Source organism: Lampetra fluviatilis, chromosome 41 (assembly GCF_964198595.1).
Source record: "Lampetra fluviatilis chromosome 41, kcLamFluv1.1, whole genome shotgun sequence".
Lineage (NCBI taxonomy): Eukaryota > Metazoa > Chordata > Hyperoartia > Petromyzontiformes > Petromyzontidae > Lampetra > Lampetra fluviatilis.
The window spans coordinates 5,244,100-5,263,887 of record NC_136315.1 but is presented as its reverse complement, the minus strand read 5'-3'; the positions used below and the strand labels follow the sequence as shown (position 1 = coordinate 5,263,887).

Below are 19,788 nucleotides of genomic sequence, written 5' to 3'. Positions count from 1 at the left end.
GAGTCATTTTCTCCGTATGCGGGAGAAATATAAATTACCCGGAAGAAAAACAACACACAGACGTGGGGATAACAATCAATGTTCCACACAGGTCAACAGGTCATCATAGCCAATGCCGGTAATGCCACAACACCCCACCCACGTAGGTCAACAGGTCACCATAGCCAATGCCGATAATGCCACCCCACGAGACCCTACCAGGTCTGCTGGTAGGGTCTCGTCATCAACAGGATCTGGCTTTAGGCCTTCCCCTTTGCTACATAGTAGACACGTCCTACGATCTTACAGTGTCATCACCACCACCACCTTCTAACTCTAGGTCTTCAACTTGTCACTCGGTGGACACATCCTAGAATGACCACTCTTGTTTACTCATCACCACTACACTTTAACTTGAGGCCTTCCCCTTGTATGCCAGTCTCTGGGAGCCACTCAAAGGCCTGGCTCAGTAACTTGCCCTCATCCATCCTTGTCCCACCCATCACAGACTCCTCTTCATCATCACAACGACAACACTTTATATAAAATGTGGTTACTATCTCGTCTGTTACATCAGTTCTCGCGCGGGTGCTACGTAGGCCATTACATCGCATGATAGTGAGAGCTGGCAATGGATTCAGGGTACACTTCAACTAACAATGCATTGCTCATGACTCACGAGGACAACGATGAATTGGTGTTTGTTTGGTGCACAATGCAGACTCCAAGAACGACGAAGCTCATCGACGAGCAGCTATGGCTCACGTGATTTGAGCGAAAAACCACAATCTCACACCCAACGCCTTAATGAACTTCGCTTAATCCCAGTCCTGAGCGAGGTGTTTGTGATTAAGCACGAAGAGCAAAGTGGCACACATTCTCAACATTTGCATTCATTTCTTTTTCCGCTTGAGCACTATTTGAACAAGGCATGGAGGCGAGCCTCATGGTGATGGTTGTGTCGCCACGCTATAATCAGCGTCCATTGTCACACGCCGTCGATACCATTAGAATCGCGTGACGTTAACAGCCACCGCCCGCCCACGTCTCACACTCGAGACTGTTAAAGTGGGACAACAACAACGACGACGACGATGGGGCGATAATAGACGACACTTTTACCGTGTAACGATTAGCAGACAAGAAAAAAATTATCTCCCTCCCCCCAAAGAAACCTGCCCCAATTTTTTTTGTTCGTTTAACGTGGCGTTTAACAAAATAAAATCATTGCGCGTTCGAGGTGCTCCATCTCATTCGCGTCCCGGCGGGAAGAGCTAAAAACACAGACGCGGCGCATCTAATCAATACGGACGCAGTACAAACATGAACGGCAAACCACTCGGGAGTAGAAACGTCCCGTTGGCTTAATGCTTAATTTGCGAATGGATACGCGCACGCATCACAAACGACCGATCTCTTCCGGCGAAATGCAAATCGGGATTTGGGTTTTGCTAATTTGCAACACGTCTGACGATTAAGTAGAGATGAAATAAAAACAATAGGAGATCGACATCAGGAGGTGGAGTGGGGAAAAAAAAGCACACGAGCGACAGGAAGGTCTCTCTCTCCGTATCACGTGCTTGGGTTGTGCCCCACGTGGCTCGGCGTTGCATCTGTGATGTATGTTGAACTTCTTTCGCACCGTACGTAGCCAACCGCACTAATCGGAGGTGCGGTGGGAAGTAAACAAACTAAACGCAAAAAAACGGTTCTAAACAAACGAGTGTGCCAATCTTGATGATTTCAATGTGCATAGCTCCAGTGGCTTCCTCACATCGGAAGAGAGTTCCAAACGGCCGCAGAAGCGCATCTGAAAGCGCGCAATGCGGTGACCGTCTTTGTTCGATGGTTGACCAAAAGCCTCTGTTGCGAGGATGTGTCTGGTAATAATAATGATGATGATGATAAGGTGCACAGGTGATAAATGTGTACAAATTCTACACACAACCATTTTAAACTTTTTTCTGGCTTAATTCCACACACGCACAAAAAAACTTTGCGAAATATATTGCCTCGCATATGCCAGGCATGGCCAGAGATCTCATTTAGTGAATAAATTCTCTCCCACAGTTACACAAGACACAAATCATCGTACAACTTCCAACAATTTCAGGTCCAAGTAAATTCCCAGGTTGCCCCACTGCTCTTTAATAATCCACTGGCAGGAAGAGAACGACATTATCCACGCGATAGAGGAGGAGTGGTGGGGGAGTAAAACAAAAAACAGGAGCCAAATTGGTTACCAACAACACAGCTCTCCATAAATCAAGAAAAACATACGACACGGGCAAACACGCATTTACATGAACGTGCATTCGTGAAGAGTACCGCTGCCGCATAGCAAGCGCCCCGTTAAGTCTTTCGTGCAGCCGTGCGGCCGACACCATTCAGTCATTTTGTGGCATCTCACGGCCACAATCACAGCAAAAAATAAATCTCGACACCCACGCTTCGCAACCTAAAACGCAGGAAATTGAGAGATTGGCGAGCGGGGAGTAATCACCACCATGAGTGAAGTATTTGTCATTGCTCAGCGCCACTCGGCGAGCTTCAGCAATGCCTCTCGCAGCTATTCTGGACACAAAAGGCCCAGCGATTGAAGCAATTCCTTCTGGACTCAACGATAACTCGAATTGCTCCATCACCAAAGTTTTGCTGGCATGCTGGAAAACACCAGACAACTCCAAACCCAATTATGCCACAGAGCGTGCAGAAAGAACAACCCTAGAGAAAACTGTAGTGATACAGACGATGGCACTCTAAACCCTCAGTGATCCAGGGGCAACAGCAGCAGTTCTACGTGAAACCACTTGCCAGCAACAAATCCCTCCTGCCCCTTTACCCATTGCTGTTTGATGAGCCAACGACACCGCGAGGAAACTTGATGCGCGAGAACATGGGCGGCGGGGTGGGGGTCACCCACTCCAATCCCGCGTGGCGGCCCCGTCGCCGGCAGTGTAAAATCCAGCGCCGTGGAGGCGAGCGTTGGTGGATCGCGCAAACTTGTGGAGTGCCCGAAACCGCCGAGCTGTGACGTCACGACCTCTTGGATTATGGCGAGGGGGTATGATGATGATGGCCCAGGTGGGATCGTTTCCATCGGTACGGGGATTGACTGTTACCTCTCCCATTGCGGGTGATGGTTTTCTCTACGTACTTCAGTTTTCTCCCACCCAAAATAATCACTTGTTAATGGAGTTTGGCCACAACATCCCAATGTAGGACCGCAGAGCTTGAACAATTGATGGTGCTGGTTCTGAGCTGCCTTCCCGCTCGTTCGTGGTTTCCCGCTCCTTAAAATCAAATGGAAACTGTGCGCACTACAAATATGTGTAGTTATTCATGTATTTATTTATTTTCACACACACACACATAAACATCATTTTTTCCCCCAAATCAGGTCCCGAATTTATTCTGGTGGATGGAAACGTCATCATCATCATCATCACCACCATCAGCAGTGACCTTTCCACTGATGAATGAAGGCCTCCCAAAGTTGTTACCATTCCTCACGGTCTCGTAATGCCACAATCTATTTCACTCTGGCACCACGCTCAATTTATTTCATCGCTCCAACTTCCAGGTGGATGTCCTCTTGGACGCATTCTATTCCTTCAATGCCACTCCGTTATCATTCCTGACCACCGTCCATCGTCACTTCAAGCGACGTGTCCTGCCCACATTCATTGACAGCCGAAACCATGCCTCTAGTGTATTTTTTTTATCTTACCAATGTGTCGATTTACCTGTCTCTTAAGTGTAATTCCTCGCATGCGCCTCTTCGCACGTCTTTACATATCTTAAAAGTTTTGTTCCATTTCTTTTTTTCCATCATCCATATTTGTGATCCATATGTCCATGATGGGTAATATGCACCGATTGAAAACACATCTTCGTTGAGCACATCGGCACGGTGCATTTCATTATCCGGTGAGATCGTACAACAAAACAAATGCAACCTGCTCCCACTCCCCACTTCATTTTTATCATTTTTATCATTTTTATCCTGCAGCACTTCAATACGACCGGAGCATTTGACGCGTGAGAATCTGTACATTACTTTCCCATCTGGTGGCGAGGTCTGTGGAAAGACACGTCTCTTGATTTCCAGCACTTGAAAGATCCATGGATTGCCCTATCCTGCTCCCAATGTAGGGTGAGGGTTGGCGTATATTCCGCCATGAAGTATGCATGCAGGCGACGTGACTTGCCGTTCAATCCCTTTGCTGTTGTTTCATCAACACGTGCCAAGGTGTTGTTGGGATAAGCTCCAGTCTTTCTGATCGATTGGATCACGGGCAAAAAATGCTGGATTTGAATTTCAAAGGCAAACTCCCCAATCCCCCCACCCCTCTTTTGGCTTGATAGCAGATCTGCGTGTTGCGCTGCTAGCGCACACACATCTGCCCAAAAATCCCAGAATTCTGGAGACTCGGGCGGTCTTAGATGAGTTCTACAACCTCGTAACAAACGTCCGTGCCAGTGTGTTTACGTTAAGGCAGAGTTTTTCTGACGCGTTTCACAGCACTGAGATGGCGGCGCACTTCCACGAGACCGAGAGTGTCAACAATTTCATTTCGGAGGGAAACAAAACAATAAATAAATGGAGCATAACTCGTGGAGATGAGAATCAGCCATCAACGCTTCGTGGAAAAATATAAATCAGACAGAGCTCTCGGTTTATTTTTAAAGCCATCAACTTGTCTGACTTGCATTGCTCGCCATGATGTGCCACATTACTGATTGGGCAATGCAATGTCCTGAGGGATGGAACACTGAACATTGGTTATCAGATTTGAGACAGCAAACACACTCGCGCGAAGTGTCAAATTCTTTTAATAAAACAACTCAAATAAAACATACCTTCCGAGAGACTCTATTGATTCAACGGGTGTGAAAATGCGCCAGGGAATTTACACCACCTCCGATTAGCACGGTTGCCTAAGTACGGTGCAAAATAAGTTCAACATACATTTTCAAAATAAATGAATGAAAAAATGGCGCTCCCTCTCACTGACGTTCATGTCGCAGAAAGCAACTGCAGATATTAGAGCTACACAGGGGCCAAGCTGAGGCCAAGAGCAGGAACCTTTTATGTTGAGGCCAGTGTCAAGGGCAGCCAGGGCCGGATCCTCTAGGCTAAGGTCAGTGTCAAGACCAGCTAAGGCCAAATCCTCTAGGCTGAGGTCAGTGTCAAGGGCAGCTAAGACCAAATCCTCTAGGCTAAGGTCAGTGTCAAGGGAAGCTAGGGCCAAATCCTCTAGGCTAAGGTCAGTGTCAAGACCAGCTAAGGCCAAATCCTCTAGGCTAAGGTCAGTGTCAAGACCAGCTAAGGCCAAATCCTCTAGGCTAAGGTCAGTGTCAAGACCAGCTAAGGCCAAATCCTCTAGGCTGAGGTCAGTGTCAATGGCAGCTAAGACCAAATCCTCTAGGCTGAGGTCAGTGTCAATGGCAGCTAAGACCAAATCCTCTAGGCTGAGGTCAGTGTCAATGGCAGCTAAGACCAAATCCTCTAGGCTGAGGTCAGTGTCAAGGGCAGCTAGGGCCGGATCCTCTAGGCTGAGGTCAGTGTCCATGCCAGCCAGGGCCGGATCCTCTAGGCTAAGGTCAGTGTCAATGCCAGCTAGGGCCAAATCCTCTAGGCTAAGGTCAGTGTCAATGCCAGCTAGGGCCAAATCATCTAGGCTAAGGTCAGTGTCAATGCCAGCTAGGGCCAAATCCTCTAGGCTAAGGTCAGTGTCAATGCCAGCTAGGGCCAAATCCTCTAGGCTAAGGTCAGTGTCAATGCCAGCCAGGGCCGGATCCTCTAGGCTAAGGTCAGTGTCAATGCCAGCTAGGGCCAAATCCTCTAGGCTAAGGTCAGTGTCAATGCCAGCTAGGGCCAAATCCTCTAGGCTAAGGTCAGTGTCAATGCCAGCTAGGGCCGGATCCTCTAGGCTGAGGCCAGTGTCAAGTTCAGTGCCTCTAAGTTAAGTTCTCAGATCGAGGTCAAACCCCTAATTCAAGGCCGAAAACCAGAGGTGAGAAAATGTCTTAGAGCAAGCTCTGAGGCTGAGCAATGTTCATGGAGACGCGAGACTGCGCAGATTATTGATGGAGAGTGTTATAGTTAGAATGTTCCCCTGTGTTCAGCATGGCACTGGAGTAAGCATCACTTATTGATTTAAATATCAAATGAAAGTGTGTTACGATACTGAAAGGCTAATCAATACCTCTGCCACCCTGCATGTAGGCAGTGGGGGTGTCTCGATGCCCTCAGACTTCGTCAGACCAGCAGAATGCCGTGCAAACTGCAACGTCGAATTTGGTCAAGTCATACTTCATGACTAACAATATGTAGGCATCTACATTTAATTTCTATTGCACCGTACATAGTCAACTGTGCTAATCAGAAGTGCGGGGGAAGGACAACAAACTAAACACAAAACGCAGTTTGAAAAAAGTGAGATTTCAAATTAGATTATGTAAAAGTGCATAGCTTCAGTGGCCTCCTAATATCGGAAGGAAGAGCTTTCCAGACGGCCGCAGCAGCGAAATCTGAAAGCGCGCGATGCAGTGACTGCCTTTGTGTGATGGCTAGCCAAAAGCCACATTTGGGTAAAGATTAGCAATGGTTAGCCACTTGGTCTTGCAATCCAGAGGTCGCCACCCAGCAGAGTAAATGGGTTCAACTACAGTTGATTGACTGGCAACTCTAGTGTAGTGGGGTGAGTGGTGGTAAATGGTGGCGTCTCTTCTTATTTAACTATTAACTATTGTTTTCTATTCGACCAGGTAAGGCCCACTGAGCTGTATAGCTCTTTTTCAGAAGCGAACTGGCCACAAATGATAGCTCAACGAAGTGGCTTATCAAGTGGAAATTTATAGCAGTCAAATACTCTAGCGCATGTTGATTTGAAATGTGGAGGGAAAAACCGGAGGACCCGGAGATTCATAAAACATCCAAACTCCAAATATACAGCAGGCGTCACGGTCGGGATAGAACCCACGACCTCCTGTACACCAAACAAAGTAGTTAACATCTCGCCACCGTGGCGCCACTGAACATCTGGTAAGTGTGAAAGGGTCGGAGGAAATATCCTTTGGAGGGATTCTCGAGGGCTCGCTATAATGGAGGCTCCCTTGCCAGCGGTGACGTGAGCAAGCATATGTAAGGCTGCACCTTTACTTTTGTTACCTTTAAATGACGCGAAGAAAACAAGCTACGTACGAGCAGAATATCGGACATGTCACTGCCTTGCCACCATACCTACGAAGCTCCAGTTTACTATCGTGTGATACACGTTATGATCTAATACATATGTTAATGACGCATTAACATGTGTTGTTTGATAAGCTCCTTACGTGGATCTAGGTGTGAATAAATCAGCTGGAGGAATAAATACATTAAACAATTTAAAATACCAACGGATGCAAACACACGCCGTCGTTTGTGAAAATTACACTCGTTAAAATTTTTTGCCCGATAACGCCATAACGTCGCCGCATTACTTTGTCACGGATTTCACGAAACATAATCTGCATGTATATTGGAATTACGACGCAGCGAATGGCTTTGCCAATAAGGAAATATGGTGGGGGGGGGGGGGGGCTGCTCATTTACATGTACGGACATCGACACACGGGCCGCTGCGGTTCCTGCAGGTACGCAGAGTGTTTCAAGTTTAGTGCATTTTATTTCACCAGGGTGAGAACTCTAGAGGCCAGAATTGCAGTCACATTTGCAAGAGTTTCCTGGGGCATTAGTCTTGCCATTCCGGCAGAATAAATATAATAATAATCCCGAGTGAGACATTTTCGTGAAATGTTCGAATTTTGGTGACATAACGGTGCATCGATTCGTTGATTAACAATTCCGTGCTTATAAACGAATGCCCGTGCTCACAATACCGTGCTTATAAACGAATGCCCGTGCTCACAATACCGTGCTTATAAACGAATGCCCGTGCTCACAATACCGTGCTTATAAACGAATGCCCGTGCTCACAATACCGTGCTTATAAACGAATGCCCGTGCTCACAATACCGTGCTTATAAACGAATGCCCGTGCGCTATTCAACCGTGTTCTATTCAAAACGTCGTGGTTTTTTGTATTTTATTTTATTTAAATTATTTTTATTCACTTATTTATTATTATTATTATTTTTCTATCTACGTGACTTTACCGAAAGAACCAAAGAATACGTGTGCTATTCGTTTATGATGCTCTCGTGTTTTTATTTTTGATAATTTGTTGTTTTTGTAACGTTCTGACCTGCCCCCTACCGGAACATCTGCTGAAAAGAGCTTCAGCAGCTCATCGGATTCCTCCAATACTTCCATACTATAGTCTTTTTTGAGTTAGTTCGCGTGAATATGAATGTGTCGTTTGTTAAACGTCGTACTCAGATTGTAAATGTTGTGGATTTGCTCTCCAACACACCGGTGTGCTGTACTAGTGACGAATTGGTACGTTCTGTTTAGGTGACAACCCCTTACTAGTTGGCTGCGTCGGGTGGTGGCGGGATTGACGACACATTTATATATTTACGCGATCTAACCCAAAAAAAATCCAATACTGTTTAAATTCATATTCTGATTCTGATGTGACCCCTTGCAGCCACTAGAGTCACAGCAATGCGCCACAAATGTGTTTACCCAGTGAATCGATTCTCTAAATGAACCATTCACGTTCAAGTTGAGCTCTCTGAACGTTTTGTCCTTGTTTAATAATTCAATCTAAATCATACTAAGACACTTTCAATATTGCCACAGGTAAACATATCCCCAGCCTATGTTTTGACATTTTCATAGGCCCCCTGTTGGCATTATAACCTCACAAGCCTATTTCCTCAACGGATCGTTAGAATACAGTAATTTAATAAACACACACACACACATAAAGTATTACCATACAGCCAATCGTACAAACATAATGAAATGCCTGTCAGCGAACATGTTAGCCAAAAGAACAAATCTTATTAACGCTTACCTCAACGTGTTGCGCAGCCACACACAATTTCCCCGGAGAATGGAAAGAAATGGCAGTGCCCACACTTTACCCCACCACTCACGGACCTGCAAATCCGACCAATTGTGGTGCACCTATTTATACCCTAGAGAGCCCCTCTAAGAGAGCAGTTGGCCTACTCTTCCAGGATGGCCAGGCGCGTTGGAAGATGAGCGAGTACCCCATACTTTTCCCCGCCTCATGTGACCTACCGATCAACCAACCATGGTGTTACCCATTTATACAGAGACGGTGGGAATTCAATATATTTGCATGCCTCGTTTCAACTCGCGACGACTGCTGACGAACTGAGACCAAACAGCGCAGAATGATGCAGCATCTCAGGGGTCTTACCTGGAAAGAGCTGCGGGTGGTGGCACAAGGCCAGTGGGGAAGTGGTGGCATCGCTTTACCCGATGAGTCATTGGCACAGGGCGTTATCAGTGCCGTATTAATGTACCGTAGGGGACACGAGTAGCCATGGGGCTGCAGAGTCACCCGGTCGCTTCTGGGGAGACTTCACGCTGCCAACGGATGGAGCCTCTGTGTGGCCGTGTAAATGAAACACATTTTAATGATTTTTTATTTTACCCAGGTAAGGCCCACAGAGCTATACAGCTCTTTTCTTTCAGAGACGATGTGGCCACAAATGATAGCTCAACGAAACGGCTCATCACGTGGACATCACGTGGACATTTATAGCAGCCGAGTACTCTAAAAGCGTGTTGATTCTAAACGTCGAGGGAAAAACCGGAGGATCCGGAGAAATATCCACGCGGCCACGGGGAGAACATGCAAACTCCAAATATACAGGCGTCAGGGTCGGGATCAAACCCACGACTTCCTGCATACAAGGCGAGGGAGATGACATTTTGCCACTGTGGCGTATCCCCCTTTCACATCGATGTACTTGGCGAGGCCGCTGCCGCCCGACCAAGGGATGAGCTGTACAGGATTGAGAGCTAGAATTGCCAAAGAGGGAAAGTGGTGTGATCGTCTTTCCCACTGCAAGACTTTGACTAAAAAAAATGGAAGCATATTAAAAACTGAAGGTAGAAAAGACTCGTAAATCTGAAATCAAAGAACTTAATGAATGCACTTAAAATTAAAATAGCCGGCAGTTAAAATTTACGCAGCGTATTATAGTACTGCGTTTAGGTATCGCTCTGCTTAGTCGAGCGGTGGAATAGTGGTGCAGTTGTTTGCTCACTGTGTTGTGAACCTAGCGACCCGGGTTTGATTTCTGGTAATGGTTAACGCCAGTGGTGAGTAACTTTCTCGGCAAATCCAATCACCAAACAGTTTTGGGGACTCCGTTCACCAACCCGCACCAAACAGTGTGGTGAGCTCTGGTCACAGGTTGAAAGCAATGCTGCAGATAGACATTAAATAGGGATAAAACCAGTGTCTACTGCATAAACTAAACTATTTTACCAGGTAAGGCCCGTTGAGCTATATAGATATTTTTCAAAAGCGACCCGGCTACAAAAGATAGCTCAATGAAGTGGCTTATCACGTGAAACTTTACAGCATGTTGATTCTAAATGTGGAGGGAAAACCCAGAGGACCTGGAGAAAAACCCACGCGACCACGGGGAGAACATGCAAACTCGAAACATACGGCAGGCGTCAGGGTTTTTCTTCTGCACCATGCATTGTTGTTCGGGCCGAGGCCATCGCCTGACCACACCTGAGATCCCAGTCTCATCACGGATGGGAGGCTGACAACAACAACAACCGCCATTCGCCACTAAGTGGCGGTGACGTCGCCACGACGCTTGTGCCAGGCCATGTGCACCTTGAGGCCACGTGAAGTGTCGGACGCCCGCTGGCAGGAGGTCACGGGGCAGACCCAGTTGCCACTGGTCGACTGACCGAGATGACCGAGAAGACTGGCTGATACACCACCTGTGCCCCCTACTGTACCAACTTGCTGTGCTTTAGCCACCCGGCGCTCCGCTCGTTGTTGTGAGCGTCGCTCCTCCGCCCTCCGTTGTTGTTGGAGGGCGACTGCCTCCAACTGCCCAGTAGCGTCCTTCACGAGCCTCCTCCACAGAGGCCGATCTTGACACCGCTGGTACCAGTCATCGGCAAGTCCACTCAGCTCCACGTCCTCCTGTACCACATCACTCCATCTCTTCTCTAGCCCGTGCCACGCCCGACACCCACATTCTAAGCGGTGCTGGCTCGATGCCCTGACCCGCTCAGCCAACAGAGAGAACCTCTGTGAGGTGAGAGCCTGTATGATGATCTGACAGCTCTAATCTTGGATTCTGATTCGCAGCTCCGCAGGACAGAGGGCAAAGCTTCTGGGGCACATGAAGTTTCCTCTCTCAGGAATTAATTGCGCAATGTGCATTTCAAACACTGAGGCGTGCTCATGAGTAAAGAGGTTTTTTTGGGACTTGACGAAAACTATTCGCTTGCAATTGCTTAAAGCAATATATACTTTACATATACAAAGTAAATAAACTAGTTGCAATATATACTCGTGGAATTGCACGTGACATTTGCACTGACAAAAGCATATTCTGCAAACATAATTTAGTTAAATAATACATTGCACAATGTTGGCACAAAGTAAATAAACAAGTTGCGGATATGTAATGCTAAATAACATAAAATGTTTTTCAAGTAAAAATGTAAGTTACCATAATACTCTTCCTGTGATTGAGGGGAATGGTGGCAATGTGGTCCACATCTTGTGCTGCGAACCCGGTGACCTGAATTCAAATCCGGGCAAGGCTAACGCCATTGGCGAGTGATAACCAAATCGCTAAATGTAGCAGAGACAAGATAGTGTTCCAGCAGCATTTTCCTAAATGCATGGTTTACTCACGGCACATTGCGACTCATCATTCGACGTTGGAATATGCCGCGAATTTTCTGTCGTAAAGTGACTTGAAAGGTAATCAAATTTAGATATTCCCCCGTAAAATAAATTTTTATTGTGTTCATTATTTTTATGACATATTGTACACGTTCAGCAATGTTTGGAAATAATCTATTTCAATAACAATATCTTTCTATCAATTGAAACAGTAGGGTAAGACACATGAGCATTACATATAAACAAGCACAATGGCTGATAAATAAAAATATGTTTTACGGAACAGAAACCTATCCCAAATTTATGTTATTTTAAGTGACTTCAAATGTATCAAATTGAAAGGAAATGGTGGCAATGAAATTCTAAGGCATAGTGGCAGTGACAGGGTATATATATATGTATTTATTTAAAACAAACGTGGTCAAGAAATGAGAAAAGGCGAGGCAGCATAGAAGCGCCCTAAATGGTCGACATAAAAATGCCGCATCCTATGCGGAGAGGCAGGAATTATTTTGAGAGCTGCAATGGGTGGTTAATGATGCGCAGTTGTTATCCATCCAATACAGGCAGGGCTTCCGATAGCACGGGGTCCAAAACAATTAGCTTTCATCGAACTGACAATTGTTACTGCTAGCGTGAAATTAAAGATCGTATGTCTGTACCTCTCATTTGCTTGCTGTGTAAATAACTAAACAGATACACGAGAAGCGTTTTAAACTCCATTACAGGCCGAGTGTGGAGCTTTCACAATTGAAGCTGTTTATGAATCTAGTGAGATTCTGTGCATAATTAAATGCCCCACAGACATGCCCGGCATTAAAATTAAGCAAATTCAATTCAACCCGTCACGTAACCTCTGCTCACATAATGTGAATTTCCATATTCCTTTCAATATGATTAAGACATGAGATTCATGAAATATTTCTGAAGTGCCCTAAGAAGGTTTTCATAGCTCACTGCTCAGCACTTTCCCTGATGCCCAAATCCCAGGATACCCAAGGCAATCATAATTCTACTGCTTTTCCCTTCACGATAACATTTCATTTTAATTTAGTACAACAAGAGTATATTCATCAATGGGTTAATATCATAACAAGACGAGTGAGAAGTTGTGATTTTAAATATATTTTATAACTGCGACATAAAACATTCCTAATTTCAAGAAAATGTAATGGTGCAGCCCTGAAAATACTTGCTCACTTCACTGCTGACTGAAGGGGCCTCCACTGGAGGGAGCTCTGGAGAAACCCTCGAGATGGTATTTAGCCTACTCTTCCATGTTGGCCAGACGCCTTGGAAGAGGAGGGAGTACCCACACTTTGACGAACCCCATGTGGCCTGCCCATCAACGAACCGTGGAGCATCAATTTATACGGCGGCGTGGACAGAGGCAGGTGCGGAGGGGTTTAAGAAACCTGCCGCATTGTTTCAACTGCCGTGCCAGGAGATTGAACTGTTGACCTCTGGATCACAAGTTCAGTTTTCTGACCGTTTCACCACGGCAGCATCCAAAGAAACCATATGAAGGATTTATTTTTATTTAAATATATTTTTTTGTAAACAGTACTATGTTGTACCCTCAATGTCAAGTCGATTTTATTTTTGCTTAAACGTGTGGTGCCTTTCTGGCACAAATATGCCACCCAAAGTGCCTTCACAGCAATACCCATACACGTACAAATAGATAATGCTATACAGCAGTATGAGAGAAACTACAATATAGACTATTTATAGCTGTTCATAATATAAAAAATAAAAGCAAGTTATGGCTGTGTAACAAGCGAAAAAAACACAGTTGTAGTTTCCAATATTATCGTTCCCAGCTACGACTGCGGCCACACACACACACGCTCATCAGGCGCGGTTGTAACATTAACAAACGAGCAGTGCGACATATCTTCCAGTGGCCCTTGATCCACCGCCTCTTATCCTCACCCTTCCGTGCGCACCCCGAATTAATCAAGCGGCGATTCCTACGAGCGTATCGCGCAGAGCAAGTGTAGTTAGAAATTAGGTACAAATACACCACCAACATTCTTCATCGTTTCATTCTGCGAACAGCTGCACGGGTGGTTGCGATGAATTCATCAAGCTCGTTTCACACGAGGAACCCTTTTTGTTTTGTTAGGAATGGGGGCGAAATGACATCCATTTCCGCTTCCTTGCCTCGGGGGCTTGAATCATGGAACTTCTGAGGAGGTTTCTGGGCCTGGTTCCCAGACGTGGGAATTAGCTGACCAGAGACAACCCAGCGTCTCACATTCAAATGATTTCGTGCTTCGTCTCAAGCCGGTGAAAGAAGAATTTTCGCTGGTAATGAATACGTTCTAAAAAAAAAAAATAGCCTTAAGAATGTCTTAGCCTTTGAAATGTACAACTTTCGATTAAAATTATAAGCTGCCCTTAACTTTTCTCACTGGATCAACATATATATATATATAAAAAAACTAATGTCTGGATAGTAATTTTCATAACACTCACCATATGTCAGATCCTCTACGGATTCGTTTGAGCTTGAAGTGATAGAAAGAGGCCCTAACTTTAATTACCGAGGCAAATAGACACAGTACGAAAGAATCTGGCACAAGTTCCTTCGCTCTAACCTTGCCTTGTCACCAAACCCCGGTAATAAGAATGTTAATAACGATTATCATTTAAACCTGTAAAGCACCATTCACCCGGAGGTTGCACAGCACTGTCTACAGCTACAAACTAAAACTAAACGTATAAAAAATTAACCCGTAAAAACAAAGTTTTTCACTCTAAATCCTTTATATGCGTGGCGGCTCGAGTCCTCTCGTCCTCTGGCTTGAGATGGCTGCCACCTATGGGTCAGATGATTGTCTGCCAGCATTAAGCAATTGGTAATTAAATATTTAAAAAAAATTCCCTAAGCAGTGTAAAATTTAGGAATTTTTTTTAATGAAAATTAATTGTCACGCACAACGCGTCTGTGTGGAAAATGTCAGCTCGATTGGATCACGGGAAGTGGGTTAAAAAACGACCGATAGATTTGCACGGTCGTAAGCAAGCAAGCAAGCACGCAAGCACGCAAGCAAGCGAACTTAATATAAAGGATTTAAAAAGCACGCGGGTTAGTGATTACAACACAAAATTGCTTAATGTGAGGCAGGAGTGGGGGGAGAGGAGTGATGACAAAAGCTCGGGGTAGGTGGCACGACACGTTCTACACTCGCTATTGCTGCGCTTATGCGGCCGTCTGGAACGCTCTCTTCCTTCCGATATTAGGAAGCCCACTTGGAGCTATGGACCTTTAAATCACCGAGTTTGAAAACTCATTTCTTCAGCACTGCTTTTTGTGTTTCGTTTGTCGGCCTTCCGCCGTACCTCCGATTAGCACGGTTGGCTACGTAAGAAGTTCAACATGCATTGCTCTCAGATTCATCACAAGCGCGCGTGATGTTATTTCCCGTTTCTATCTACATTTCGTATGCACGTAACTCGATCATTCGATAGAGGTGGCTGGGTGGCAGAGGTCTGGCAGAGCAACGGGCCGGCATTGTTGAGATCCTGTGTTTGAAAATCTGGGTTTCAACGTGTTGTGTAATTAACCCGTGTTCTCAAGTGCAGTGATTTGGTGTCAGACTGATTATATCAATGACTCAATGAAAAAGCCATCACGTTAAATTATTTTTTTCTCTCTCTTAATTTGGCTTATTCCATCCTTGACATTAAAAAACATCCGAATGAACATTTCTCGTTAGCAGGGAGAGTGTGCCATTTAGCGTCTCGATAAATAGGTAATTTGAAGGGATCTCAGAATCAGTTCTGTGATATATCATTCCAAAGGCTGTTCGCCAGCCATATGCGGTCGAACTGCTGTGTGATATCTGAATGACATCACGGTGATAAGCACCTGGTAAAAGAGCACATACTTAATTTGGAGCTTTCGTGACTGCAGGAATTAATCTTTGGTTCTTTCGGTAAAGTGACGTATAAAGAGACAATAATAAATTAAATATTAGCATACGACGTTTCGATTGCAGCGCACGCAATCATCATCAGGTATAAATGAAATAGAAACACAAATCTAGTATACTTAGAAATGTAATGTAATACAACAGAGAGTCGGATAACATAACAGTCAACACCCTACCTGGTTGATTACGTTCTTCCTGAGAATGCTAAATTTGAGAGAGAGAGAGATAACACACAGAACCAGAGACATATAGACAGACATATAAGCAGAGACAGATATCACAGAGATACATAGAGAGAGAGAGACGTACATCGGCACACAGAGAAACGTCGTATGCTATTTTCTCTTTATACGTGACTTTACCGAAAGAACCAAAGAGTAAAAGAGCACATGTTTTAACTCACAACCGTGCGACTGTTCTTGAATTGTTTGCGTTCCGTCTTGTACCCAACGCTTGTCCCTAGCTCGATGGCATTTACCAAAATCTAGTTTCTCACGGCTGTCGAGCAACTAGCCCTGTGCCGGGCGCGTGTTTAGCGGCCGTGTTGAAACGCCTCTCGTGGCATCCTTTTGGTTCATTCATTGACGTGATATTACTGTGGGGAGAGGGGGGGGAGGGTCTGCAACCGGGTAGGTCTGGCACTACGCCTCACCTCGCCGTAATTTCACTTAAAGCACGGCTTCATTTCTCACTCGATGCTTTGCGGGGGAGAGCCGACAGAAGTCTGGCCCGGGGCATTGCACAAAAAGCCATGAGCGGTACAAATCAAGCGGTGGGCGTTGTCAAGTAGCCTCCTTTCCTCACACGCACAGCGGGGGCTGTGTGCGCGTATGCATTTGTAGACAAACTTTTTAACACTATGAGACCTCTTTTATCAGTGGCAAAATATAGTAGTAGGTTTTTACCCTTTTAAACTGGTACAAAACTGACACCTTTATACAAGGCATCATGTTTGCAATAACCACAACACAAGTAGTCAAAAATGCAAACAAAAAGAATCAACTCTGATAATGATACTACTAAACTTTTTAACATTTGTCGTGTTCAGAGGGTCGGGAGCCGTTTTCCTCCCCGACGTTTTTGGACAGTGAGGGCGCAGCCGTGGCGCGAGTCGGAGTGAGACCCGTGGCTTTGTGGCTGTTCGCATTTTTAAATCCTTTATATTAAGTTCACTTGCTTGCTTGCTTAGGACCGTGCAAATCTTTCGGTCGTTTTTTAACCCACTTCCCGTGATCCAATCGAGCTGACATTTTCCACACAGACTCGTTGCGCGTGACAATTAATGTTCGTGAAAAAATTTTTCCAAAATTTTTCACTTTTTAGGAAAAAAAAAAAATTCATATTTAATTTAAAATACCAATGTGATAAAAATGAAACTCTTACTCAAGAAAAACAGAAATGAATAATAAAATAAAACCGATGCCACGCATATAAAGGATTTATAGTGAAAAACTTTGTTTTTACGGGTTAATTTTTTGTTGTTGCGATTATTAAAGCGTTTTATTGTTTGAAAAGACCCACCCTTAGTCTTTGACTGCACGAGTTAAGTAGGGTGCCCGGTTTGGATACAGACTAGAGTGTGTTGCCGGAGGTGCGTGGGGGGGGGACCAAACCAGGGCCTGTGTAAACAACTCGTTTTGAGGCAGCAATGGTTTCAAACACTCCTCCGTAAAACGTCCTGTGAAATCGTTAATGAATCACATGCATTCTTCTTTAATACCGCGACTATGTGACCGTATGTAACATTTACGTGGCAAATCGGACCGGATCTCTTCTGTGTTATCCCACGATGGGTGCTTAGAGATTGCCTGGCAATCTTCATTCATCTCATATTCTCACTCAAACTCCCCTCCCGGTGCTCCTAAGTGTTAGTCCACATTCCTAAAGTCTACGATCATTGCCACACGATACGACGTTATTCGCACGCCTCAGTGGTCATGGATACAATTGCTCAAGTGGTGGAAATGACCAAATCCCAGTGTAAGAGCCGCCCGAAATAGTATCGATGGTCTGTGTGGCTTTCCTGAACGAAGGGCGTTATTATAAATCTGATGCAAAGATAGGGCTCGTGATGACCTACTCGCCTGCAATGTGCCCCATCCCATCAGATGCCAGAAGCTTAGCAAGGGTGAGCCTGGACGTGTGCTTGGATGGATGGCTACCACGCACTAAGAGGGTGTTCTAGGCGGTGGCGCTGTGTGGAGGAGGGTACCCGAGAGTGCAGAAAAATCCACGGCTGCCCTCAAGGTCATCATAATAATTTCATTTTATATAGCGTCATTCATGCCCAGCAACACCTCACAACGCCGCAGATTAGTGATACATGAGGAAGGACCCAATCCCAAATACGCGGTTGGTTGCATGCGGCGCGAAAGAAGCCCAAGCCAATGGAAAACCTGGCCACCAAGCGACCCGCACGCTGGCCAGCATGGTGAGGCACGGCCCAACGACCAAGCATCGTTGATGGTCAGGCCCTCAGCCAGCAATGGATTGACAAAGGCGCTGCACGCGCATTCCCTGTGACCTGTTCACGCTCTCGCACGCCTAGAGCAGCAGCAGGAGCACATCGTCAGTGTGTCAGGGTGCTGGGGGTAATCTCGTGCGTTTTTACAGATAGGTACAGAGACTGACGGTGTTTAAATCTAACACGTATGTATTTATGTACGCTGAACTTCTTTCGCACCATACATAGCCAAGGTTGTGGTGGTAATGGTGATGCGAGGGGCATTAGTGTAGCGGTTAGCGCTAACTTCTACAAACACAGCGACCCGAGTTCGATTCCCGCTCACGGCCAACACCGGTGATGATCATCTGAACCAGTCATGGGCCTCCCCTAGGTCGACTCAGCCGCAAACGAGTACCTGGTGCGGTGTGTAAACATCGCCACTAGAGACAAAGCCGGCCGGGTGTGGTGCTGGCCACCCACCCCCTCATGCGCCGTACCAGCCTTCATAGGTGCTCGCTAACAGCACTTTCCCCAACAGTCTGTGGTAATGGCGATGGTGGCGATGGTGCTGGCGATGGTGGTAATGGTGGTGGTAATGGTAATGCTAATAATAGTGGTAATAATGATAATGGTGGTGGTAATGGTGGTGATAATGGTAATAATGGCAATGGTGGTAATACTAATAATAGTGGTAATGATGGTAATGGTGGTGGTAATGGTGGCAATGGTGGTAATGGTGGTGACATGGCGCTTTCTCCTGGACGGAGCTGCAGGCCTCGTTCCCAGATGTGACCTTCACTCGGAATTGCGGTGTGCATTACAGGTCAAATTGGCTCCCACCTGCTGCAACGAAGAAACGCCGATGTAATTTGGCATCTTTCGCATGAGCGCACACACATGTACGCGCTCACAAATGCACGCAGGCACGCGCACAGCCCGGAAAGTGCATGGCACATATTGCACTTCACATGAAGACACATAACCGTTGCAGGCATGATCTTAAAATGTGTAATCCAAAAAACATGCTGCTAGAAAACCGACAATGGGCCTAATTTTTAATGGCCCATTTTACAAAGCATGCCATGTACCGTTATGCCATTTGCGTCTGACAAGTTTAAGCAATTGTTCATCAGAATGCAACCCCGTGGTTGCACTTATAAATCGTTTAAAAGCTGCAGAACAAGAGGAAAAATTGTATTTTATGCAATGAAATTTGCATTTTATTAAATAAATGAATTTGAATAAAAAACAAACTTGCAGTTGTTGACCTAGATCTTATCTTTGTGATTTGGCTGCTGACAATTCGGCTGGCATGCATCGCAAACGAGGCGCGGTTCGTCCACTAGGGGCGTTGGGGCGCTGCCCCACCAAGCAGCCGGAGATGGGAAATTATTTTTTTAATAATAAAAAAAAACTTTTCTATGAATCTATTTTGTTGTGTTTGAAACAATTGAAATACAATGATTCTTTCAACGTGAATTTCCTAATGAAGATAACATTTTAAGATGTCCCTGTCCCTGTTCGAAACCCATGACTTGCACCTCGAGGAGGTCTCGGGGCGGCTGTGAAGGCATCCGAGTGCGACATTTCCTTTCACTCATTG

General features: G+C 45.5%; 1 protein-coding gene across 4 annotated transcripts in view; it reads right to left on the bottom strand.

Moving 5' to 3' along the window:
• LOC144946475 (glutamate receptor ionotropic, delta-2-like) overlaps positions 1-19,788 on the bottom strand; it is a 254,330-nt gene that overhangs the window by 62,039 nt on the left and 172,503 nt on the right. The window lies entirely within an intron of this gene.